The sequence below is a fragment of the Taudactylus pleione genome, unplaced genomic scaffold, assembly GCF_031769625.1.
Source record: "Taudactylus pleione unplaced genomic scaffold, aTauple2 ptg000138l, whole genome shotgun sequence".
Classification (NCBI taxonomy): Eukaryota; Metazoa; Chordata; class Amphibia; order Anura; family Myobatrachidae; genus Taudactylus; species Taudactylus pleione.
The window spans coordinates 4,481,815-4,508,670 of NW_028284540.1; the positions used below are offsets into that span (position 1 = coordinate 4,481,815).

The following is a 26,856-nucleotide window of genomic DNA, read 5'->3' on the forward strand; positions in this document are numbered from 1 at the left end:
CTGGGGGGGGACTTAGGGTTAGGCACCCCCAGGAGGGTTAGGGTTAGGCTAGGGTAAGGGGTTGTTAGGGTTAGGCACCCCCGGGGTGCCTAACCCTAACAAGGGTTAGGGTAAAAGGGGGAGAGGGTTAGTTACACTTACCTTTTTTACCTGTCAGGATCTTCACTGCTGCCGGTCTTCTGGCATCGGGATTTGAACCGCCGGACCTATGTCAATCATACCAATCCCCCCGTCAGGCACCTCCCGCTCTGCATGCTGGACTTCCAGAAACACATCTGACATACTAACTATAGATAACATTGTCGCATAATCCCAGCAAAGAATCTAATCTATGCATGTAACTTCCACATGAATAGGAAAGTTGTCCAATCAGATCATAATAGGGTGGATACTAAATCCATGATCATATCAGTGTGAATAAATTACAGTATATACAAAAGATAATGGCAAATATTAAAGAAAGACATTCAAGTTAAGCTGATCATTCAGCCCCTTAGGTTTCACAGTGTCCAGAATATGTATCCATTTTGCTTCTAAACGCACATGTTGTGCTTATATTCAGCAAATTGTCTTGCGATTGGTTGTTCTGACCCTTTGCCATTAATGGCAGATATTATTGTTGATCTGTGGAGTGCCATGCATTACTTGAATGAGGGCATGTTATTCCCCACATAACATAGCCCACAGGGACATTCGACTAGGTACACCACATACATACTTAAGCAGGTAAGTCTGTGTCTAATGTCATACTTACGTCCATTGTCTCTGGATGGTAAAAAAAATCCTACCGTCATATGACTGCAGGTAATACAACCTGTACACTTGAAGCGTCCGTTGTTTTTCTTCTGTTTTATCTCAAGGGCTCTCATTGCTTCAGTTACATCTGGATGAACTATCCAGTCCCTTATATTCCTGCCCCTCTTATAGCAAGATCTGATCTTAGTATGTTTAAGGCTGGTAAGTTCTCTGTTCTTCTCTATGATTGGCCAAATATCTCTGCTGGTATTCAGAATCTTGTTTTTTGCTGTAGTATGTGTGTACCCACTTCACAAACTATCTTCAGAATCCCTCATTTTTTTACTTTTAAGGGCTTCTGATTTGGGAATCTGATCCACATTCTTGCAAGCTAAGCTTAGAGATTTTGCAGAATATCCTCTACATTTGAACTTATCCATCATCAAGTCAAGATCCCTACTCAGGATCACTAGTAATTCTCTTTACCTTGAGGAGCTGTGAGAATACCTCAGGGTAAAGAGAGTTACTAGTGATTCTGAGATCACGCAATGTACTGTATGCAGAATTTGCACAGACACTGTGTTGCATTTGCGCATGGAAAATAGAGGTGGCACTTTGCAGTCAGTTCTTAATACAAAAATAATGCAGAAATCTGATACTTACAGTAAAATCCCTTTCTAGAATCTGTCTTCAGTAATCAAAAATATAAGCAACTTGGAGGCATGATGTTACTATCTGTTTACTGTAAATATATATAATAAAGCTGCAATGTTGTATTTGTTTTGTAATGGGCCTGCTGTCACTATTTTACTGTATTTGTGTAATTTATGCATTTGTGTAAAAGATCCTTTGTTTTAGTATCAATATTGTAATTAACTGAAATTCCATTTTCCTTTGGATTTAAATGTAGCCATAATTTTATGTTTTTATGCACAAAATAAGATATTTACTAGACAATATGATGTCAATTATAATTTAAAAATGTGTTTTCAATGCAAGATTTGACAAATATCTGATTCATGACATAATCTGTATAAAATAACTGAATGTGTCAGTAGCAATTTTTCTTTTATTAATTGTTTTATTTATTTTTTAACTAGGATAGGGAGCTACAAATATACATCCTCATATGCTTCTAAATATGATAATATAAAATCAAACCATGAGTCCCATAATAGCTGCTGAGATGACGTGAGGGACATTTAATATGTATGTAAAGTTTTATATTAAATTTGAAACTTTATTGATCTCTTTATAAGTTCTGTTACAGTCAAACAACAGTGACTGTGACACAAAATAAATACAATATCAAGTTGTAAAATATCTGTATATAATTTAAAAACAGTGCTAACTTGATAATGAAAATAAAAGTCTACTACAATAGTTCCTGCACTAGAATTACAAGATGAACAACATAAAAATGTATTACAATAGTGCATATGGCAAAGCAAAAGCAGAACTTGACTTGATTTTACAGGTTATCAGAGGTAATGGTGATTAGATTGCAAATTTTATTTTCACTGCAACATATATGTGACCATTATACTGTATGTGCACCTTACAGAGGAAAACGCATTCGGTATGAAATACCGGCTGACGCATGGCCGGCAGTTCGATTCCCTGCAGTGTCAGCCCGACAGATGCAGAGATAGCGGCAGCGGCAGCCCGACAGTGCTGGAAATCCTGATCGTCCCAAGGTAAGTACAAACTAACCTAACCCCCCTAACCCTCCTTAGGGGTGCTTAACCCTAACCTCCCCCCCTGTGCCTAACCCTAATCCCCCCTCTAAGTGCCTAACCCTAACCCCCCCTTCCCCGCTGCCTAAACCTATGTCCCCCGGGGGGTGCCGAACCCTAACCTCCCCCCGGGGGGTGCCTAACCGTAAGTCCCCCCCGGGTGCCCTAAACCTAACCCTTCCCCCCACGGCTGTCTGCTCACGGCGCCTGGCATCCTTTCGATCGGGATGCCAGGCACCAGTCTCCCGGCATCGGAAAAATGACAGGCGTCTAGATTTAGACGCCTGTCATTTAACCCTCGCCGGGATAAAGCAATCTGGAAGCCGGCTGTTGGGCTTACATTAGCCGGTTTCCCGATTGAATCACGAGGAGAACACATATTCTGCACATTTTTATCAGTGTAACAAAGACACTAAATTGTGTAATAGTTTAATATATAATAAATATTGACCTATTATTAAGTTAGTGTGAAGACCAATCAGTACCCATATTCTCTATATTAGCAGCTTCTGATTGATCCTCCACTTCACACTGTACTTTTCTGGTGGGATTATTGTTATGACGAGCCCCCAGGGCTCAGGGAAGGCACTAGTAAAATAATATACTGTATACAGTATATGGCAATGCCTCTTTAAATAGAAATATGTACTTTAGGTGGATTTTCCCATAGAGAGATAAGTGTACTACATATAAGTTAATCATTCACTGATTTAAGCATAATTAAATAAAACCTGATTAATTGCTATAGATTAGAGAACCTTGTTACATATGAAATAAAAAACCTTGATGTGCTACATTTTGCTGACTTGTTTTGGCAGCAAAATATGAAATGGTGATAAACGGGTATAACTAGAACTTTGTGGGCCCCATAGCAACATTTTTAAGGGGTCCACAAAGTATGGCATATAGCAACTGTACTTCTTACAACCACTATAGTAAATCCCCTGATGATAGACTATAATATCTACCATACCTTTCTGGCTATAGAGAAACATTTAGGACTAATCTGTATTGTGTTTCTCCTGGGTACCCTAAAAGTGTCTCCTTATGTTACCTGCAACTCTATTCAGGGCCCAATATTTTAGGCAAGCAAAGATTTTTTCGGCGCCCCCAGGAGTACTATTGGGGCACATGGCTGAAAAAAAGCAGTGGGCATGGAACCTCATGGGAAAAGCAGTGTGTGTATGTATATATATATATAGAGAGAGAGAGAGAGCTGCGTAGATGGCGGCACTCTCGGTGACTATAGAATGATGCAAGGAACCTCTCACTTAGAGATCAGCGTTTCATGAATTTACTTCATTTCATCAGGATATCAAAAAGTTAAAAGTTGATAACCTGACGCAATGAAGTAAATTCATGAAACGTTGATCTCTAAGTCAGAGGTTCCTTCCTTCATTGTATAGTCGCCGAGAGTGCCGCCATCTACGCAGCTCTATATTGTTACCTGTCACAATCAGGTTTACGGAGGGCATCGATGCATATTATCTTTGGATATTGGGAGTGCCAGCACCTTTGTTATTTTTATATATCTCAGGAACAATTCTGTCAAGGTTTCGGCTAAAGAGAGAGCAGTCTAACCTGTGAGGTGTTGCAGTGGAAATTTAGCATCACAGAAGTGACAGCTCCTACTGTCAGTCACTTCTGACTTCTGAGCCCAGGGTCCGCCTCCACTTGTATGGCCGCCTCCCACGGTTCTCCGCTCCTTGATTTGTAAGTTGCAGGGGACACAAATAGATGCCTATCACAGAGGTTGCTCCATCCGGCCACCGGGGATAAGAAACTTCCGCCCCCACATTGCACTGCTGTGGCGGCCTCCGACCAGCACAGTCACAGCCCGGATCTGCCTGCCCTTGTTTGGGAAGCTGCGCCTCTAATCTGCCTCCTTCCATACAGTGGTTCCGAGGGGAGGCTGCACTTGAGTAACAGCTCCGCCCGGGTCCGCCTCCACTGTTTACTGGCAGACGGACATGGAGATCCAGTCCCTCCAGGTGCGCCGACTATAGTGCCCACTGTAACCAATGTATTTATTGACAGCATTACAGTTAGGGACTGCCCGCCCCCTCCCCACCAATAATGGAAAGGCGCGGTTCAGGCAGCTGTGTCACAGTGACACACTCTGTTTGCCACCCGCTCATCCAACCTGCATGTTGCTGGCCGCGGCTGGGTCAGGCGCCCTTCTCTATGTAGCGCCCTACTCGGCTTCGCAACCAGCGTATGTGTAAAACTGGCCCTGACCCTATTATAAGAACAGACTAACATTCTGGGCCGTCCCCTACTCACTATAGATGAGCACCCAACCTGGCCATAGAGAGACGTAGATACACTATTGTGCCCTACGGAAAGAGGCACCCTACAGTAGACGTCTTACCTCACCCACTTAGAGCCATTATCAACAACAGAACATTATTGTAGCCTTTGGACATTTATTTCTCGGCAGGAGCATTGTGACTCCTTCTTTATTCATTTATATATTAAACAACCATTTTAATACAATTAATGATGTAACCAGGCCAGAATAGTGTGTACTCCAGGCTGCTCCATTGCGCACTGCTGCTCCTCATTCTTCCTTGCATCTAGCTAATGATGTGACGGTGGTGCATTGGAGCACCCGCCAACATCACTGCTGCACAGCACTGCCTTAAGGTACACTGCTGGGATCGTTGTCTGCCAGTCTCAGTACTTATGGTCAGTGCAGACTGGTTGGCGATGCCCAAGGGGTGTGCGGGCTCACAGCCTACACAACCTTTGTGCATGCCTATGAATAATAACACAATTTTTAAAGCTTTTTTCATGTTGAAAACATCCTGATTACTCTGGCATTTATCTCCCCCTGCCCTCTGTAATAGACAATGCTTTCAAAATATAGGCCCTCATTCAGACCCACTCGCAAGCGGGCGCACGTACGTTAGGCGTACGTACAAAATTATTTAAATTCAATGGCTCGCTCGTATTTTCGTTCGCATCTAAAATTCCTCCCTAAACTCAGGCGACCCCTCCTCTAACTAACGAGCGTGCGAAATAGCGAGCGTACATCCCCGAAATGGCTTGAAGGGAACGCACGCACAAGTATAGACCGGAAGTGGCCTTGTCAGATGTCGATTACCTGCTCCTTTATTCTGCCTACCTCCATCAATCGTATCATGCCAATCAATGTATCAATTAGCTTAATTGTTTTTTTTTTTTCAACACAATGCAAGAAACTTTACTCTTGTCCGTGTTTGTGTTTACCCGCAGAATACGTACGGATGGAACATTCGCTTTTATTGTTCCAAAAACATGTGAACCACAATTAAACAATTGTTCTATTGCTGTGGATCCCCGCATATTTCCCGGGGTTCATTTCTTTATTTAAATTTGCTTACGCATGTCACTGCATCAAGCCTATCATAACTCTCCAGAGATTTCTGGCCCTGTTGAACACATGACTCATACACTAACCAATAAAATTGCTCCTGTTAATTTCCAAAATACATTAGCCAATCAGAAATTTTTTGCACACTTTATCAAAAATGATTTGTATGAAAAACACCATTGCCATCATGAGAGCCTACGCATTCACCAGGCGCGAGCTGCTGGTGCTTACGGAGGTGATGAATCGCCGTATCACCAGCCAGCCTCCACCCATCACCAACTGGCAGTAGCGCTCCGCGTATGCGGAGGCACGGTCCCGCCTGCGGTCCTTCGGTTCACGCTGCTACATCGGGCAGCTGGAGCGCAGGTGGTCAGACCTGCAACGGCGAACGCCCCGCTTGCTGGCATGCTTTCGCATGCAGATACAGGAAAGTAAGTGTTATGTATTGTGGTTTTCATGTTTGTGTTGTGGGGCAAACTGCGTGTGCATGTTTTCCTGTCTGTCCTATTTATTATTTGTCCTCATATCTGCGTGTGCATGTTTTCCTGTCTGTCTTATTTATTATTTGTCCTCATATCTGCGTGTGCATGTTTTCCTGTCTGTCCTATTTATCATTTGTCCTCATATCTGCGTGTGCATGTTTTCCTGTCTGTCCTATTTATTATTTGTCCTCATATCTGCGTGTGCATGTTTTCCTGTCTGTCCTATTTATTATTTGTCCTCATATCTGCATGGCCATGTTTTCCCACTATTTCTGTTTTTTTCATTCTACTCCTATTTGCATGTTTTTTGTTTGTGGGTTTTTGTTTTTTTTTTGGGCCCCGGATTTGGCCAGAAACTAACCTCAATTTGTTTGACATATTTTAGGTGGACAGCCAAGACTACGCCGTCACCGTCCGGCCAGACGGCGTTCCCGCCCACTATCCCCAACCCCCAGCCAACACTCCACCCCAAATATTTCCCCTATACCCCACTCCTCCCCAGCCTTCCAAGACCCTCTCCCAGAACTGTCGGGCCTCCTTCCCCTCTGTCCCACTTCCCCCTCTCCTCCACCCACCCCTCTTCCAATTACCCCCTCCCCGGAGTCCGTCATTACCCCTCCCCGTTCTTTGGGGAATGAAGGCTCCTCCGAGGAAGAACATGGAGGGACTTCCGGAGCTCCTGTTTTGGCTCCCGGTATGTTTTTCTTTCGCATTTTTTTTAAGCACAAACTGTTTGTATGTAATCATGTGTCGTGCCTTTATTCGTGCTTTTTTGGTTTACTTTTGGTGATTTAGCAGTTTGCCTTTACCTCTTCCTGCTGATTTCAACATACACATATCACACCTGTGGGAATTTGTACATAGGCCTTGTATTTTTGGCAGCACCCCCTTTTTGTTTTGGTTTCTTTTTTTTAGGTTTAGGAGTGATTTCGTTGTGTTTTTGTTTTTTTAATGTGGATTCCCTATTGTTTTATTAATCCACACACTTTTCTCACCCACAGAGGAACAGAGGCGTCGGCAAGAGGTGGACGAATGTGTTGCCCAGATGCGCCAACATGTCATTGGCGTTCTTGTGGGCCTTGACCGGCTGTCTGGCATCCTTCGCCAGTAGATTTTTTTGTTTATTTTCGTTTTCTAAATAAATTTTTTTGTTCTAATATACGTTCTGGCTCATTCTTTTTTCCAAAACAAAAATAGTTTTCCCTGACATAAGTAGACTGTTCCTGCAAGGATTTCCCTTTTTTAAAAGTTAGATTGTGTTTTGTATTTGTATGTTAAACAGCCACAAGAAACACATAACAGTAACAATGTCATTTCCCTTTTTGGGTGTAGTGTCAATTAGATATTTCTACATTTTACAGGTTCCTAGTTGGTGTGCAAGCTGCTTAGACCAATCTTCCAAATCCAAAGGTTTGGACAGGCTTCCTTTTGGTGTGGGTTGGGAACCTGAAAACATATTTCAGTTTACATCAACTGGTGTCAGTACTGGATTACCCCTTAGTCAAATGTAAGGTGTGTTAAGCTGGTTACACTTGCTGTTAACGTCCAAAAAAAGGAAGACCATTTCACTCTCCAAACATTTATTCACAACATAAATGAGAAATCAAAGTGGTCACTCCCAAAAAAAAAACAAAGTGATAATCTCAAATACAACACATACAAATAAAATATTTAAATAAAAAAAACAATCAAGAACAGGTTGACGAAGGACCATGCCAACATGATTCCACAAACATGGCGTTGCGATATGGGTTCCAGAATATATGCCCAAAATCACCAGATCCAGGTTTGGTAAGGGTAGCAGGAAGTAGTGAGCGTTGGAGTGCCAAAGATTATGTGAACAAACAGAAGATGGTGAAAAAAATAAAAATAAATTAGATGTTCGCAAACAAACACAAACACATTAGGTATAAACACAGTAGTTTTGGTAAAACTTACCTAAAAAATCTGGCCACCACATCATCGCGTATGGCCCCCCCACATACTGACCTCCGACCAACCTCGGGGGGGCCATCCTCAGGTACGGCATCCTCTGGCTGCATTGGGACACCACTCCTTATGGCGATGTTGTGAAATATCCCACACAGGACCACAATTTTCGACACCATATCCGGCAAATACATGAGCTCGCCACCAGAGCGGTGGAGGCATCTGAATCGGCCTTTTAAAAGGCCGATACAGCGCTCCACCACTTGCCTCGTGGCTGTAAGTGCGGAATTATACTCACTTTGTGGGCCTGGTGTGGGAGCCAAATAAGGAGTGAGCAGCCAGGACATGCAAGGGTATCCACTGTCTCCTGTGAAAAATAAGAGACAACATCAGGAACACTGTGTATCAAGCTTAACATTGTTATGTACTAAAGGTCTCCACTTACCCAGAAGCCACGCATCACCAGCTTGTAGGTTGGTTAATTTCTGCCATATCCCTGATTGCCGGATGATGAAGGAGTCATGTGCACTTCCTGGTAATTTAGCATTCAGGGACAGGATCTGGAGGGAGGCATCACATACCACCATTACATTCAGGGAGTGATAGTGTTTCCTGTTTCTAAATATTGCCTCCAGCCGTGCTGGAGGCTGAAGTGGTATGTGAGTACCATCCACAACCCCTATGATGTGTGGGAAGCCAGCTATTTGGTAAAAATTGGCCTTGGCCACACTAAGGGCACCCATATCCAAAGGCATTTTAATAAAATGATGGAGGTGCTTGAAAAGTGCCTCCATCACTGCCCTCAGGATCCGGGAAAAGGAGGATTGGGAGATGCCCGCCACTATTCCCACCGTTGTTTGAAACGATCCTGAGGCACAGAAATGTAACACCGCCATAAATTGAGTCAGTGGTGGTATTGCTGTTGGACTGTCAATTTGCCGGTCAAGATCACTTTCTATTAATGAGAGAGTGTCTATGATGATTTTGGGAGGTAGACGGTAGCGTCTTAAAACCTCATCATCGGGCATTCCAAAAAGGGTGACACGTGTTCGAAATATCTGGGGCCTTGCATGCCTACGATGCCTATGCCTGGGACGAGATTGAGGTTGGTCGGCTTCCGGGAGCAGGGCCAGAACAATTCGACCCGGATCTACCTGAAATTCAAAGTTTACAATGTAAGGCTTTTGAGCCACCCCAAAAGTAACATAAAACAACTTAGCTTTATGATACCATCCATAGCTGCTTACATGCCGGGGTATTGTCATGATACGTCAAAACTGTAAACAAGCCAAAAATTATACATCAAAAATTTACAGGGTGAATTTATGTTTGTCAAATTGGTGCAAGCCAAAACATAAAATAGGCGAAACACACATTTGGGCATCGATCAAAACGACATTGCACACCGTACATCAAATAGGGGTCAACTGTAAGCCAAAAATGGAAAAGGGAAAACAAAAACTGGTTTACATGATGAATAAGCATCCCAAAATGCGCAAATTAGTTCGCAAATGCAAGTCACTAGACCAACAGTGAAAAATGCGCTAATTAGTTCGCAAATGCAAGAAAAATAATGGACTTACCAAGAGCTAATATAAAAGATTTCCCTCAAAAAGGTCTTTGGGTCCGCAAGCCAAAAAAATCTAAAAGAGATGAAATTAGTGTTAAGCTGAAAATATTAAATTAAAAACAAGAAGTAGACACCAATTGGCCATAAGTTAGACTTCACCAAACTTACCAAATCAGGAAACGAGGCCCAAAAAAAACAACAAAAATGCGAACGGATAAAAAAATAAACTGTAGCAAACCCAAAAAATGCCAAAATCCGCCAAATCCACCAACCGTAAACCACAAACTCCAACCAACTTAACCGCCAATAATCCAACAACGCAACCTCGAATCCACACACACCAAGCCATAAATAGTGTTTATTTTCCCGCACAAATTAAGGATGAATCATAGGGACGCACAATCAATGATGCGGCCGCAAACTAAGGACGCATGTATAAATACGTCACGAAATCACATAGAATTTCTGGATGATTTCATGCTGGAAGCAGAGACATGGCTTCAAACCAGGGAAACAATGGGCAAAATTCCGGCGGTAAGGCCTTCATGCATTTTGTCTCAATGATTATTTTCAAACATAATATTGTGCAAGTTGTGAAGTGGCTAAATCAGCATATTTACCCAAATAGGTGAGGACGATGACATGGAAGAGACTGCTGGCCCCAGTCAACCGGCCAAAGCTGCCAAAAAAAAAAGGCAGCAACAATTCACAAGAAATGAAATGGAGGTTTTGATCCAGAAGTGTGTTGACATCCTGCCCAGGCAGACAGGAATATGAGCCAAAGCCAGAAGGGGAGAATGTGGGAGGAGGTCGCCGTTGCTGTCAATAGGGTGGGTGATTATGTCCGTCTAGCCCGGGATGTAAAAAGGCGGTAAGTAAACACTTTCCCACCCTATAAACAAGCCCCATTTTAAACAAAAGGATAATGGTTCCAATTTCATTCCACAGATGGGGCGACTTCAAATATCGTCTCAAGCAAAAACTTGCCGACAGGGCTAGGCATGCAAGGGGGACAGGTGGGGGTCCCACCCCTGTGTCATTGGAGTTGACAGACTTAGAAGAGCTGGCACAGGGGTGTGTGCAGCCTGTGGAGGTGTTTGGCGTGTCCAACATGGATACGGACATGCCAGACTTTGCGGCTCCTCATGTTGGCCCAGGTAAGTCTTGTGATGTCACCAACTCTGAAATGCTATTGTGCCAATATGTAGATTCTAATGTGACTCTTTTCTCATTTTTCCAACAGAGACACAGGCGGATGAGTCTGCTCCAGAGGGGAGCCTTGGCCGCAGAATTTCTGCTGGCTCTGCAGGGGAGGAACCAGTACATCCGGCTGAGGACCCTGCAGAAGCCAGTCCAGGGCGTGCCCCCTCGCAGGCAGTGGGCCTCCTCACAGAACTCAATTTAAAATCGGATTTCCATACGGAGATTCTGCAGAGGATGGACGCCAGTCTGATACGGGTGGCTGAGGCCCTGGAGCAAAATGCTGCGGCCAACGTGACCATTGGACAGGCCCTGGCGGAAAATACCAGGGCCAACATCCGCATCGCCGATGCCCTGGAGCAGCTCGTTCGCCAGCACATGGTGGAGCCGACCTCCCTTCCTGCCGGAACATCAGGATCCTCCACCTCTGGCACAACATCAGCCAATCCTCCAAATGTGCCTAGCCCTGTGCCTAGTCCAGAGGCCACAACATCTGCCTCTGGACAGGGCAGCCCGATGGCATCCCGGACCCGGTCTGGCGCCCACCCTCCCCCATCCAAACGGGCGAAAAAACGGTGACAGCAATGGCGACTTTTCCCACACTCCTTCTGTGCTTGGCTCATATTCCTTTCTGGTCAAAACTTCCCTCTCCTTTCTTGTGAAATGTTTTTAATTTATTTTTGTACGTTTATGTTAGCAGTTATTGATTATTTATTTTTGTGAAAAAGTATCTTTGCCAGAAAAAAAGGCAACAAAATATTATGCTAATTGGTTTGTGTTTAAACAATAAATTTATGATAAAAATCTGACATTGTATTGTGACATTATTGTACAAATGGGTTACATTTAATCCTGGCCCTAAAGGCAAAAACTGACAAAAAAAACAATTTCATTTTTTTTAAAAAAAGGCCTCTTGAAGGAACGTTTAAAAATTCACCTAACGATGCAAATTCCACAGTAAAAAAAAAAAGGGGAGCTAATTAAAACATGATGACATTATTGTCACAATAGGCCATAAACAACAAATTGAGGCCAAAATAAAACCCCAAAAATGTACGCAAATTGATTGTGTAATCCTGACATTAGCAGGTATGATTTCCACCTGCGTACGCTTTTGTGCTATCCCAATAAACTGCTTTCCAAACACATACCAAGCCGGTTTTCAATACAACACTAATTGCTTTTGTGACCACCCGCGATTAATCGCTGCAACATCGTGGAGTCCTGGGACGGAGGAGAAGGCCATCGCCAATGTGGTCGAGTAATCCAGACCCTAAGCTGTGCGAGCATTTTGAAGGGAAAGAGGATGTTCCAGTGACGTATGAGACGGTCCGAACACATTTGACGTTCGCATCTGCTAATGTATGTACGCCCCAAAAACGCCTCGCCACGCCTGCGTTTTTCCATCTCCACCCCCGTGAACACCCAAAAACGCCCTGTTCTGTCAATCACATTTGACATGTCACTTCCTGTACGCTATTTTAGGAACGAGAGAAAAAAAGCTCGCAATCTGCCGTACGCACATGCGCAGTGTAACACCGACGCATGCGCGGTTAGTCAACATCGGAACGCAACGAGCGTACTGTTGTTAACGTGCAGCTCTGAATGAGGGCCATAGTTAGTCAAATATCTGTGAGAAACTTGTGAAAGTTTTTTATTTTCTTTGTACTTTACAACCACAACTTTCATGAATTTCAACTCTAATGCGCTGTACAACTGGATGGGTCATTGGCAACATAACATTTTAAGTTCCTATAATAACTTTTACTGTATGATTAATTTTAAATTTATGCCCTACAAGTTACTATTGTACAATAATGGATCACTATAAAACTTGTTTGTTTGATGGTTCATGGACAATAGCAGATATACAGTATACGTATATATATATATATGTATATATATATATATATATATGCATATACTGTGTGTATATATATATATATATATATATATATATATACAGGTTGAGTCTCCCATATCCAAAATGCTTGGGACCAGGGGTATTTTGGATAACGGAACATTCCGTATTTTGGAATATTTGCATAAAATAATGAAATATCTTGGGAATGGGACCCACATCTAAACACAGAATGCATTTATGTGTTATATACATCTTATACACATAGCCTGAAGGTCATTTTATACTATATTTTTAATAATTTTGTGCATCAAAAAAAGTGTGCATAAATACATGAAATTAATTTATGTTTCATACACACCTTATAAACACAGCCTGAAGGTTATGCTATACACTATTTTTAATAATTTGTGCTTTAAACAAAGTTTGTGTACATTAAACCATCAGAAAACAAAGGTTTCACTTTCTCAGTCATGCTAAAAATATTCCGTATTGCGGAATATTCCGTATTTCGGAATATTTGGATATGGGAGACTCAACCTGTATATATATATATATATATATATATAAAAATGTTTTAATTTTTAGATACTGTTTTGGAGCATCTGATCATGGTTTTAGGATGGTGGTGGGATGGCTTTGATTTAAGCTCTGTAGCTTCTGGATCCTAGACCAGGAACCTAACATTTTCAATATGAAGTTAATGATTTATTTAAGTATTTTCTTCAAAAGTTAAAGATCAACAAAGAAAAACTGTTTGGTACAATTTTTTCAAGACTAGATAAAAGGCTTAATACTAAATTCAATATTGTGAATTTGTTATATTTTCTAGTTGATTGAAAAGAAAAGCACATTACATTAACACTTTAGACAGAGAATATTGACAACATTTCTTGGCTTTTTCCAGGGATCAATAACTGTGACTAGAAGGAATGAGTTACTTAAAACTGTTTGTACTGAGTCTAATAAAGAACAACTCAGAGATGTCATGACTTTGGAGCTGCTGTCTGAGGCATACACTGTAGACAGAGCAGTGCTGCAAACACTCTGTGCCATCTTGTGGACTCTTAAAAGCTTACAATTTTTTTTTCTAAACTTTCACATTTGCTTTATCCAATGAGGTTGAAAACAAATATATTTATATAAAAATGTAAACAAATTGGCTTTATGTACATTTTGTTATGGACCTTGACACAAAAAAAGAAGTAAAAAGCACATTTGAAGCACCACCTTTGCTCTTTATGTCTTTTCAGATAATACCTTCTACTATAAGTCAAAGCCAATCAGGAGTTCAGAAAGCCCCGATTGGTTGTATCTAGAATATAAGACACAGCTCTGACTGGCAGTCTGGCTACTAACTATTGGGACAGCCTTTTATTAACTGATTGAATTGCCAATGCATTTTTGGAGCATGCCATGGTTGGATTTTCATATAGTATTGGACAATGTTGGATTAAGACAGGAACAAATGTACAGTTAAATATGAAGTTGAGAAATTTGTTTTTTTGATGGCAGCTATTTTTTTCCCATAAAGTGGGCAATAATCAAATATTAAGATTTTATAGAGGAACTTTTATTTAAGTATCACTGGAAGGGGGCGCAATTAGTTTAACATTTTATTTTTAAAGCCACAGTAATGAATTCTTATTTTTTTTACACATACATATGACACAAAAATATACATTTATTATTGGTTAAAAATGATTATTTTTACACTATTACCCACAGCCCAGAGGTGTCAAGAAGGACCTAATGTTAATCAGGGTATTACATCTGCCACGGTAGGAGCCATAATCTCCAGAACATATCTGTGATTCTGATTTATAAAATGCTGCAAATCCAGAGTGTATTACTTTCCCTCCTATATGTCTCTTATGTACTGTATGCAAAGAGTTGTCATGTATTACCCTGCTGGCTCTATCTCATATTTCCTTCATTACACTCTCTTTGAATACCCCAAGTCATACTAGATTTAAAAAATCTTAACAATACCAACTGCCCTACTACTGCCAAGATTGTTTCTCTACTCTTATCCTTGATAATTTGTTGTGGCCTTAAAAATAACTACTACATGTCAATAAAGCTGCACATTTCAGCATCTTTCTACTCAAACCTCTCCATTCTCTTGGTCATTCTGACTAAGCTCCTTCATGGATTTCTTCCTACCTTTCTTTTGCACCTAGTATAGGCTGGTGCATACAGTATGTGCACTAATGAAAATTACTAATAGCAGATCAGGAATATGAATAGGAAATGATATACCACATAATGCATAAAACTCTGCTCACAGTCGAAAATACGTATTTATTCGGTGCACACAATCCGGCCCTCATTCAGAGGCGGTCGCAAGAAGCGCAGGGCCTTAACATTGACCCGGTTGCAAGCGCTCAGTGCTTGCAACCGGGTCTGAATGAGACCCTCAGTCCCTTAGGTCTCACATAATGATATAACCTCATATCCCCTAGCACTTTCAGTTGGAGCTCAGTGTTCAGCCTAGGCCCCTGACTTTGGTTTATATCACTAATGGTATATGGATGTCAGTGCCTCCTCTATGCTGATGATACTCGCTTACTCAATAGCATTTCATATTTCTAGTGACTACAATCCAAACATACTTCCCATGTTCCCATGCTTGGTTTCTGGGGTTCATACATGACTCTTACTGAACTTTGTAATCTCACAACCAATCACTGGTAAATTGTGCCACTGTTACTTAATACCTATTAAATATGACCCTTTCTGACACATGATGCGACAGAGATCTTAATTAACTCATCATGACTACTATAGCTCTCCTATAACCGTCTTTCATTTCCACAGACTGCTCCAGCTTAAGCATATCATGAATGTTGATGCCAGGCTTTTCCAAATACTGCACAGCTCCAGCTACAATTCCCTGCACTGCCTCCCTCTAATTCTAAAGATAAAGTGCTACCCTAAACCAATAAAGTCTGCCACAAGTCTTTTTCATCCTTTATCTCAACCTTATCTCTAAAAACAGTATGAGACATCTCAAGACCTACTGCTTTCCACTTTATGCTCACATCTGGCAAGGCTTCCGTAGTGTACTTTATTTTCTCTGCAATGCTGTTCTCTGTTATAATCTTCTTTGGAATACTCTTCTCTGCAATGCTCATCTCTGTATTGCTCTTCTCTACAATGCTCTTCACTGCAATGCTGTTCTCTGCAATAATCTTCTTTGGAATAGTCTTCTCTGCAATGCTCGTCACTGTATTGCTCTTCTCTGCAATGCTCTTCACTGTAATGCTCTTCTCTGCAATGCTCTTCACTGCAATGCTCTTCACCGTAATGCTCTTCTCTGCAATGCTCTTCTCTGCAATGCTCTTTACTGTAATGCTCTTCTCTGCAATGCTCTCTGCAATGCTCTTCATTGCAATTCTCTTCTTTGTAACGCTCTTCTCTGCAATGCTCTTCACTGTAATGCTCTTTTCCTCAATGATCTTCACTGTAATGCTCTTCTCTGGAATGCTCTTCACTGTAATGCTCTAATCTGTAATGCTCTTCTCTGCAATGCTCTTCACTGTAATGCTATTCTCTGAAATGCTCTTCTCTACAATACTCTTCTCTGCAGTGCTCTTCAATGTAATGCTCTTTTCTGCAATGCTCTTCTTTGTAATGCTCTTCTCTGCAGTTCTCTTCACTGTGATGCTCTTCACTGTAATGATCTTCTCTGCAATGATCTTCTCTGCTTTTCACTGTAATGCTCTTCTCTGCAATTCTCTTCTCTGCAATGCTCTTCACTGTAATGTTCTTCTCTGCAATGATCTTCTCTGCAATGCTCGTCACTGTAATGTTCTTTTCTGCAATGCTCTTCTTTGTAATGCTCTTCTCTGCACTGCTATTCACTGTAATGCTCTTCACTGTGATGCTCGTCTCTGCAATGCTCTTCTCTGCTCTTCACTGTAATGCTCTTCTCTACTATGCATTTCTCTGCAATGCTCTTCACTGTAATGCTCTTCACTGTAATGCTCTTCTCTGCAATGTTTGCTCTACTCCTCAATGTTCTTCACTGTAATGCTCTACTCTGCAATGCTCTTCTCTGCAAAGCTCTTCTTTGTAATGCTTTTCTCTGCAATGCTCTTTTCTGAAATGCTCTTCACTGTAATAATCTTCTCTGCAATGCTCTTCACTGTTATACTCTTCACTGCAATGCTCTTCTCTGCAATTCTCTTCTTTTTAATGCTATTCTCTGCAATGCTCTTCTCTGCAATGCTCTTCTTTGTAATGCTCTTTTCCTCAATGATCTTCACTGTAATGCTCTTCTCTGGAATGCTCTTCACCGTAATGCTCTAATCTGTAATGCTCTTCTCTGCAATGCTCTTCACTGTAATGCTATTCTCTGAAATGCTCTTCTCTACAATACTCTTCTCTGCAGTGCTCTTCAATGTAATGCTCTTTTCTGCAATGCTCTTCTTTGTAATGCTCTTCTCTGCAGTTCTCTTCACTGTGATGCTCTTCACTGTAATGATCTTCTCTGCAATGATCTTCTCTGCTTTTCACTGTAATGCTCTTCTCTGCAATTCTCTTCTCTGCAATGCTCTTCACTGTAATGTTCTTCTCTGCAATGATCTTCTCTGCAATGCTCTTCACTGTAATGTTCTTTTCTGCAATGCTCTTCTTTGTAATGCTCTTCTCTGCACTGCTATTCACTGTAATGCTCTTCACTGTGATGCTCGTCTCTGCAATGCTCTTCTCTGCTCTTCACTGTAATGCTCTTCTCTACTATGCATTTCTCTGCAATGCTCTTCACTGTAATGCTCTTCACTGTAATGCTCTTCTCTGCAATGTTTGCTCTACTCTTCAATGTTCTTCACTGTAATGCTCTACTCTGCAATGCTCTTCTCTGCAAAGCTCTTCTTTGTAATGCTTTTCTCTGCAATGCTCTTTTCTGAAATGCTCTTCACTGTAATAATCTTCTCTGCAATGCTCTTCACTGTTATACTCTTCACTGCAATGCTCTTCTCTGCAATTCTCTTCTTTTTAATGCTATTCTCTGCAATGCTCTTCTCTGCAATGCTCTTCTTTGTAATGCTGTTCCCTGCAATGTTGTTTTCTGCAATGCTCTCCTCTGTCATGCTATTCCCTGCAATGCTCTTCACTGTAATGCTATTTTCTGTAATCCTCTTTTCTACAATGCTCTTCTCTGCAATGCTCTTCACTGTAATGCTCTTCACTGTAATGCTCTTCTCTGCAATGCTCTTCACTGTAATGGTCTTCTCTGCAATGTTTGCTCTACTCTTCAATGTTCTTCACTGTAATAATCTACTCTGCAATGCTCTTCTCTGCAAAGCTCTTCTTTGTAATGCTTTTCTCTGCAATGCTCTTCTCTGAAATGCTCTTCACTGTAATGATCTTCGCTGCAATGCTGTTTTCTGCAATGTTCTTCTCTGTAATGCTCTTCTCTACAATGCTCTTCACTATAATGGTCTTCTCTGCAATGCTCTTCTCTGCAATGCTTGCTCTTCTCTGCAATGCTATTCACTGTAATGCTCTTCTTTGTAATGCTCTTCTTTGTAATGCTCTTTTCTGCAATGCTCTTCTCTGCAATGTTCTTCTTTGTAATGCTCTTCTCTGTAATGCTCTTCACTGTAATGCTCTTCTCTGCAATGCTTGCTCTTCTTTACAATGTTCTTCTCTGCAATGCTCATCTTTGTAATGCTTTTCTCTGCAATGCTCTTCTTTGTAATGCTCTTCTCTGCAATACTCTTCACTGTTATACTCTTCACTGCAATGCTCTTCTCTACAATTCTCTTCTTTTTATTGCTATTCTCTGCAATGCTTTTCTCTACAATGCTCTTCTCTGCAATGCTCTTATTTGTAATGCTGTTCCCTGCAATGCTGTTTTCTGCAATGCTCTTCTCTGTCATGCTATTCCCTGCAATGCTCTTCACTGTAATGCTATTTTCTGTAATGCTCTTATCTGCAATGCTCTTCACTGTAATGCTCTTCTCTGCAATGCTCTTCTCTGCAATGCTTGCTCTTCTCTGCAATGCTCTTCACTGTAATGCTCTTCTTTGTAATGCTCTTTTTTGTAATGCTCTTCTCTGCAATGCTCTTCTCTGCAATGTTCTTCTTTGTAGTGCTCTTCACTGTAATGCTCTTCTCTGCAATTCTCTTCTCTGCTTTTCACTGTAATGCTCTTCTTTGCAATGATCTTCACTGTAATGCTCTTCTCTGCAATACTCTTCTCTGCCATGCTCTTCACTGTAATTTTCTTCTCTGCAATGCTCTTCATTGTAATGCTTTTCTCTGCAATGCTCTTCACTGTATTGCTCTTAGCTGCAATGATCTTCTCTGTAATGCTCTTCTATGCAATGCTCTTCCCTGCAATGCTTGCTCTTCTTCACAATGTTCTTCTCTGAAAATGCTTTTCTCTGCAATGCTCTTCACTGTAATGTTCTTCTCTGCAATGCTCTTCACTGTAATGCTCTTATCTGCAATGCTCTTCTTTGTAATGCTCTTTTCTGCAATGCTCTTCACTGTAATGCTCTTTTCTGCAATGCTCTTCACTGTAATGCTCTTCTCTGCAATGCTCTTCACTGTAATGCTCTTCTTTGTAATGCTATTCCCTGCAATTATGTTTTCTGCAGTGCTTCTCTGTCTGATGCTCTGGAATGGTCTTCCACACTCCATTAAACTGTCCCCCAGTTTTTCAAACTTCATGCTGCAAAAATAATTGAAATTTAGATTTTATTCTCTCACAAGGAAGGACCTCTCCCCTCTGTATTCTTAATATATACCTCCGAGTCTACTATAACTATACAAGGGCAGCTGTCACCAGGTGCCCCTGACAGGACGGATCAGCGGGACAACAACACATCAGGTGTCAAGTGGATCATACACATAAATTATTTTGATTTTATGATGGAGAACTGAACTCGGATCTATAAGGTCATTTATGCTGATATAAAAGTGGTGTACTCCACTTATTAAGGTACACCCCCATTCATATAGAGGTGTCTACATTTGGTGGAGGCTACCATAAATGTAAAATATTGCACTAGGAGGTGCTCTCTCTCCAATATATATATTGTCTTTTATATTTTTATATATATATATATATATATATATATTTATTATAATTATGTAGTCTGATCAGTGCCATTATGTGATTATATTGTATATAGAAATACCTGTATATGTAAAGATATGTTTTTGTCTGTAACATTTGGTACTTTTCTTGTTTGTTCTCCCCCTGTGTATAATGTTGCGGACAAAAGATCATTAACAATGAAGTCTTCAGAGAAGCTTACTATGGTTCCTCACAGTTTTAACCTTGCTGCAGATTGTTAGTTTTAACAAAAGGCCCTCTCCACCCTTTTGTATTGCCTTGGCCTTACTTTCTGATGTCTTTGTCCGTTATGGACAATGTTTTGTGCTTTGCAAATTATTGGTGCTTCAAACATGCTAAATAATTATACAGTGTATGTCACCCCTTTTTGAGTGGTGGTTAGATTTATTCTATGTAAACTAAATGGATTATAGTGCTGTGAATAATAATTATATACAGTATGTACTGTATATATGTATTATATTGTTAATGCAGTATAAATAGCTAATAGGAGCCTAGAGAAATACTTTTTTATTTAGGTAGGGGGAGAGAAGACAGAACTTTAAGAATTAACACTGATGTAGTGCTTGGAGTCAGTGGCGTCCCTCACTACGGTGTCACCCAGTGCAGGGACGGACTTTGTGTTGCATGGCAAAGGGACGTGTCCTTGCGTGAAGGGGCATGGCCTCATGGGAAGGTGCGTGGCCTCGCAGCCAAACCCCAGTGGTCCTGTTGTCACTGGGAGCCTGGAGGCAGGGAGGATGCCGGTGCGTGCAGTGCCAGCTGACTCCCTCACAGTGTGAGGAGCCGAGTGCTGCACTTAATTAAACAGTGCAGCACCCGGCTCCTGTCACTGAGGGGGAGTCTGCACCTTGGTGTCACCCCTCGGTGGGTGACACTCAGGTGCGGCCCACATCCCCAGCACCCCCCCTTGTGAAGCTACTGCCTGGAGTACCTGAGGGGCTCTATACATGTAACTGACAATAGCTCTCAGCCTTCTACAGCTTTTCAGAAGCCCTATATGCCAGTATTTAGGAGTATTTAGGAGTGTCCATTATATGGTTAGCTATGGGGTGATTTGAAGGTTCCCATCACAACCAAAGAGGAGCTATAAATAGCTCTGAGTCAAGAAGAGTGACAGGGTAGGGAGAGTCCTGCTGGCTCCCCTACAGTACATCTGGGGTGGGATCAGGGGCGGATTGGGAATTGAAAGTGGCCCTGTACAAAATCCTTAAAGTGGCCCTATGTGCGCGCGCCAAAGCCGAGCACCTGAAAAAGTGGGTGGGGCCTTGCGGAAAGGGGTGTGGCCGCATGTTAAATGCTATGGCTGCAAGTTACTCCCCTTATTTGCATTATCCTGGGGGCATGCCCACCGCCCCAGGAGCTGATGGATATGCCCACAGTCCCTCTCTCCAGTGAATAATCACAGCATGTGAATAAGTATTTTTTACCTATATGATTTCTCCACAACAAGGCTTCTCTGAAGAAATTCATCCTCCCTGGACAGGCAGTGTCTTGAGTCAGAAATTCACTATTCATGCAGGAGATCATATGGTCTCGAAGCCGCCTGTTTGTGTAGGAATAAAGCCAATGTCAGCCTCATGCAACAGAGGTTTAATCATACAATACATAGTAACAAGTTTTGGGGCAGGACAACATGTGGGTTTCCTTATCAAAAATGTTATATTAATAAAATATATTTGCTCATTTGGTACCATTTGCATTAGTAATGTGGTTTCATTAGAATTGTTGTCTTACCGAAAACTACTGTCCCCCATTCTTTTCTTCTAACAGTACCAGTGGTTCTACCATCCTATTTGTGTGTCTCCAGCACCATCGTCTTGGTTTGTCTCCAGCCAATCACCCCCCCTGTGTATCCCCAGTGCTCTCCCCTTACACCACTCAGTGACATCCCCCTGCTTCTCTCCAGCACTATCCTTCGGAGTCTCCACAATGCCATTATTCTGCGTCTCCCCAATGCCATCATCCTGCGTCTCCCAGTGCCATTAACCTGCCCTATCACAGAATAACCTCCTCCCACAGAAAGATCAACATCTCCCCTTAACACAAGCACCCCCATCCCCCACACACAGATCATCTTCCATTAGCACAGAATAGCCCCCTCCCCCAGACACAGATTATAATCTGCCTTTCACACAGAATAGCCTCCCTCCCCACAGACAGATCATCATCATCTCCCCCTAGTACAACAGATCCCCCCTCCCTCTCAGACAGATCATCATCCCCCCCACACACACAAACTGTGCTGGGCCATGAATGTTATTTTATTTCTTTGGTGTTAGGGTTCAGCCGGTTCCTCCAACACCACAGGTACTATAAAATAAATAACATTCATGGGCACAGGCCCACATGAAAAAAAAATATATTTCATGGCCCCAACCTGGGCCCCAGCAGTCCGTAGCAGGAATAAATTAACATTAACTTGGTGGTAGGGGTGCAGGAGGGCTCCTTCCTTAAGGGTGGGGGTGCAGCAGGGCTCCTTTCCTGGAGGTAATGGTGCTGCAGGGCTCCATCCCAGGAGGTAAGGGTGTAGCAGGGCTCCTTCCCTGGGGGTGCAGCAGCAGGGCTCCCTCCTCCCTAATAGTTTGGCACTGGTATTTTTTTTCTCACAGGTGCCTGGCCATCTGCCTTATGAAACACTAGCCCCCACAGCCACGCCACGCTCCATACTCCTCCGCTTAAGAAGGATGCGGCGTGGCTGAAGGAGGATGGATAGTGTGGGTCTGAGCTTTGCAAAGCTGCATGACCTCTTATGTCACGCAGCACTGCCATGCACAGCCGAGCAGCTGGGCAGCATCTGAGCCGAGTGCTCAGAGCTCAGCGCTGCCCGGCAATAAACACAGCCAGTCCCAAAATCCCAGGATTGGAACATCCAATCCCGGGATTGAAATTCCCTTAATTTTGAGGCCAAATCGAGGGATCACGCTGATCCTGGGATTGGCCTCCCTACTAGCCAGGCAGCAGCTGATAGCGGCCCTGTGATTTGCCTGCCGGCCACGGACCTGCTTTTGCTCCATGGTGCTGGTGCAGCTCCTTTCCTGCTTTGTGGGGATTTCAAGCCTCTTCTCCTGACAGAGGCGGGCTGCGGGCAGCTCTACTAGCAGTGACAGACAGCCGGCGATGGGCTGCCTGTCATGCAATAAAACTGACAGCCAGGTGATGAGTTTCGGGGGGCGGGGCCACAGATGACAAGCGGCCCCATAGACAGTGCCAGTAGAGAGAGGTGAGGAGAGAGGAGACCCTAAGAGTGACTGAATCTGATGGAGCCAAAGTTGAGGGAGACCTATTAGACCTGCAGAAGAGAGCAGATACTGATTTCAGAGGAGACACTTTGGAATAGAGCTGGGGGTAGATTTATTGGACCTGCAATGGAGAGTGGGTACTACTACTGACATAAGAAGAGTTATTACAGGGCTGTAAACTCACCCTCACATTAAACCAGTTACACCTATAGACTCTCTAAATTTGCACCAGAGCACATCAAAAGTAGGAAAAAGAAAAGAGCAACTCAGTCTTTGAACATCATCCATAGGCTCTTTTCCATTTAGTCAGAGAGAGTGACACACAATAGAGCAAGGATAGATTAGGAGCCACTGCAGTATAGTTGAAGTTACATGGCTTATTTCAGGATCTAACAGCCCTGTTCCTTCTGAGACATTTTTACCTTTGGGCTACTGACAGTTCATATCTAATAAAAATGCAGTATACATAAAGAGGAATAGAAGGAGTGCCATCCCATAGAGTTGAGTGCCCATAGAACTGCAGCTGCAGGACAATTCATACAGTCTAGCTACTAGATGCATGCTGAATTTGCTACCATTTAAATTTATATTATTACTGATCTGATCCACATCGAATTTATCCCAGCTAGATATCTATACTCCATATCACTTAGCTGTTCACAGGCTTATTAACAGGATATTTTACATTAAATATTGTTGAGATCCAGGATTTAAATATTATAAACAATAATGATAACTTTTATCGTTATTTGATTAAGCTCTCAGACCCTGATTCAGAGTTGTATTCTAATGCAAATGCTTAGCAATTGCAAAAAAAATGCTACTGCATCAGCCAGCAGAATTTTTATTGGGATGCCTACCACATCCCTTACAGCTGCCCACTACTGTGTACACCAATGCAGCATTGGATGCAGATCCTGAAAACATGGACTCCTTGAGTGAGTTGCCATTGTAATTGAGACACAGCAGCCTTGATTCAGAGAAAATGTGCACCACCAAAAGACTGGCCTGAAACAACTGAGCACTTTAATATACAAAAGTGTAATGTGATAATTTTATGCATTGCAGGTTTAGGTGTATGAGAGAAGGTTGTCTATGAGTTTAACAGGACAAAAGGAAGTTGTTCTAATAGGTAACAACTTCAACACTTAGGGATATCTGTGAAAATTACTTAATTCCTGCCTATTAAGTTTTACTGTAAAGTGTTTGCGTGACTATTTATTGTATCATACAAAGAAACTTTAGCTCAAAATCACTCTTTATGGTGAATTAATAACATTGTTGCATGTAGGTGAACCAAATGCTGGTTTACATATAATATTGTCTTGAAACAATCAGAGTAAGCTAGTTACTAAACCCATGAAGAGTTCAAGACCAATAAAGATATGTTACCCAATAAGTGTTATTTATCTATGTGTTAAACTACTGTAAACATGAAGGGTGGGGGATAGCAACAACAACTCAACAGTACAAATTGTTTTCTATTTGTAAGCAATGCAAGAAGGAAAGTAATTAGATTCACTCTACTCTTGCATTTGAGCATGATCAAATAAGAATTTTCTTTATATAAATGTGTAATTGTTTTTTAACCACTTGCCTAGCATGGTCACATCATTTGCGAACCACACTAGGCTAAGCATTCCCTGACATGGTTGCAAACAATGCATCAGAAGTGCCCACTGGGCGGGTTCTGAAAGACAATCTTACAGCAGCTGGCAAATGCAGAGGGACTCATGGACCCCTCTGCATCCTTGCACCCTTCCCCAGTGTCTGCCATCATTGCTGATCAGGCAACACCCTGCATCCAGCATCTGCAGGGACAGGCAGCTGCCGGGAAAATACATGAAGCAGCCCTCCACCCCCCCAGTGTATACCTGGCGGTTGCTAAGATGAGCAGCTGCCAAGTAATACAAAGCCAAGATGTCACAGTGGTTAGATTATGGATAGTCTGATATATCACTGATCGATATTAAAATCAATATTAATGTTATGTGTTTAAAAATATATAATTTTTTTAAATAAAATTGTGTTGGAGAAGTTATAAATAGATGTTCCTGACCTAATTCAATCATAAAAAATGACAATTTCTAAGAGGTTTTTGGAAAACTATTAGCCAGTTAAGTGGATAAAAAAATCTGTGCTATTAGGCATTATGACCCTGATTCAGAGCCGGACGCTCTGACCAGAGCGCTCGCTCTGAATCAGGGACCACCTCTATAATTATGGAGCGTCCTCCTGGACGCTCGTATAGCTGTGGGTCACCACCCACAGCATATACGAGCGTGCAGGATGATGGTCGCGATGGTCTTGACCATCGCGACCATCGCCACTGCGAGCCGAAGCCTGCTGTTGAGTTTCTCAACCGCAAGGCCCAGAGTGATTTTGGCTCTGTCAGAGCCAAAATCACTCCCACTGACATCACTAGTGATGTCAGTGGGGCCGGCTTCTGACGGTAGGCATTCCCTTGGGAATGCTCCCGTCTGGGAGGCATGCCCCCGGCACGCCCACCAAAGGGGGCGTGCTGTCAATCAACATCGACAGCACGGCCCCTTTGATCAGACACAACGAGCGAAGGAAAGTCCTTCGCTCGTCGCGTCTCGCGCATGCACACGACGGAGCTCCCTCCGCCATGCGCATGTGCAGTGCAGACCATCGACCCACTTGCGAGCGGACAGCTGCTCGCGAGTGGGTCTGAATCAGGCCCTATGTCTTCTCTTTAGAAGGAGAACTAAGCCAAACTATTTATTTCTAATAATTATGTTATTGGCTTAGAAGTGTTGCATTAGCTTTTCTAGTCTACTATATAAAAGCAAAAATTTGTCCTTCTTTCTTTCTATACAACTCCACAGTTTACAAGCCACGATCATGAAATTTTAGCATATTAAAACACGGCGGAGGCAACTAAAAAGATTTGACATTGAAATTAATTACTGTTAATTTTTAATCAATGAAAAACCACAATATTTGCATAGCATTCACCCTCTACAGGTCAGGAACGGAATTACAAAAGGATTTAGCTTATCTACTATTTTTTCTTTTCTATCTTCTCTACTTTATTATTATTATTATTATTATTATCATTTATTTATATGGCGCCACAAATGTACCGCAACACCTTTTAAAGCACATAAACAAGTTGTAGACAAGCGACTTACAGAACAATACAATACAGGACATGGATAATATATATTGCTACATTAGTGACCATAACACCCAGAGAAGCAACAGAGCATAAGCAGCCAAGTGTTAGGTGCCCTAGTGGTGAGTAAGAAGTAAATGAAACTAAAGTAGGGAGAAGTACAAGAGGTTAGAGGGCCCTGCTCGTAAGAGCTTACATTCTCAAAGGGGAGGGGAAGACAAACAGAGGTGACACAGATGGGGAGGAAGGTGTATGTATCAGGGAGTTAGAATGACAGCTGGAAGGCTTTGATGAAATAATGGGTTTTGAGAGCCCGTTTGAAGGATTGCAAAGAGGTGGAGAGTCTGATGGGGAGTGGGAGAGAGTTCCAGAGGTGGGGAGCAGTGCGGGCAAAATCTTGGAGGCAGGAGTGGGAGGAAGTAATCAGCTGGCATGAAAGGCGGCATGCATTAGTTGAACGAAGAGAGTGGAGAGGAGAGTGAAGTGAGATGAGATCAGAGATGTATATGGGGGA

The 26,856-nt window shown here is 42.2% G+C and overlaps 1 pseudogene; it reads right to left on the reverse strand.

The window, feature by feature from the left end:
- Positions 1-19,150: 19,150 nt before the first annotated feature.
- Positions 19,151-26,856, reverse strand: part of LOC148522815 (uncharacterized) — a 60,054-nt pseudogene continuing 52,348 nt past the window's right edge.